An 877-nucleotide genomic window follows, 5' to 3' on the forward strand; every position below is an offset into this window, starting at 1 on the left:
TTTGTTGTTTCATTCAATAGGAAGAAGAAGAAGGAAATCGAGTGTGGTTGTTTTCCCTTTGATTGACTGACTTCACAAGAACTTTGGGGTGTTCTTGGCTGGAACGAAGGAGAAGAAGAAAGAAGATGGGATGTTGGTCACTTGTGTTTCATTTGACAACTTTAATTGAGAAAGGAAACACGTTTCCATTGTGTTTGGATTTGTCTAAAAATTGTTTACTTTGTGTGCAGTTTTGGGTGTGTAAGAATTAATGGTTGTCAAATTAGTGTATCTATGAATCTTATGGAGAGTACACACTCTATTGTTCTATCTTTGTATTGTATGGGTTGTTTGTGTATATATTTCCATACATTGTTGGTCCTTTGGTGAATATGTTTAGACATGTGTATGTTTTTATGTATTTTTGTAACAATTTCATATATAATGTATATGTATTCATTTTATAGGTTATATATGTGTATCATTTTATGGGTTAAATGGACCTATGTGATTAGGATTTGAACTTTATATAAATAATAACCCATTTTTTTATCATATTTAGTTTATTATTAAGTTTAGTAAATCATCTATGATATATATATATATATATATATATATATATATATATATATATATATATATATATATATATATATATACTATTATTAATTTATGTTCAATGGACACATGAGTTATTATATGATTTATAAAATCAATAATAACTTATCTATAGTTGATCACAAGTTATTACTTATGTACCAATATAAATGGTTATGCCCGCAAGGGAAAATATAATGTTATCTTTATTGTTAAAACTCAAATTTGTTGGATTGGATAATAATACATTATTTCAAGAATATATTGTTAATAATTGATAATAATATCGAAATCAATAGTC

The 877-nt window shown here is 25.7% G+C and overlaps 1 long non-coding RNA gene across 1 annotated transcript in view; it reads left to right on the forward strand.

The window, feature by feature from the left end:
- LOC111898065 (uncharacterized) overlaps positions 1-425 on the forward strand; it is a 910-nt gene extending 485 nt beyond the window's left edge. Inside the window, exon 2 of the long non-coding RNA XR_002852485.3 lies at positions 1-425. This exon is cut by the window's left edge and continues 28 nt beyond it. This is a non-coding gene — a long non-coding RNA (uncharacterized LOC111898065).
- Positions 426-877: the final 452 nt, after the last annotated feature.

Source organism: Lactuca sativa, chromosome 3 (assembly GCF_002870075.4).
Source record: "Lactuca sativa cultivar Salinas chromosome 3, Lsat_Salinas_v11, whole genome shotgun sequence".
NCBI lineage: Eukaryota > Viridiplantae > Streptophyta > Magnoliopsida > Asterales > Asteraceae > Lactuca > Lactuca sativa.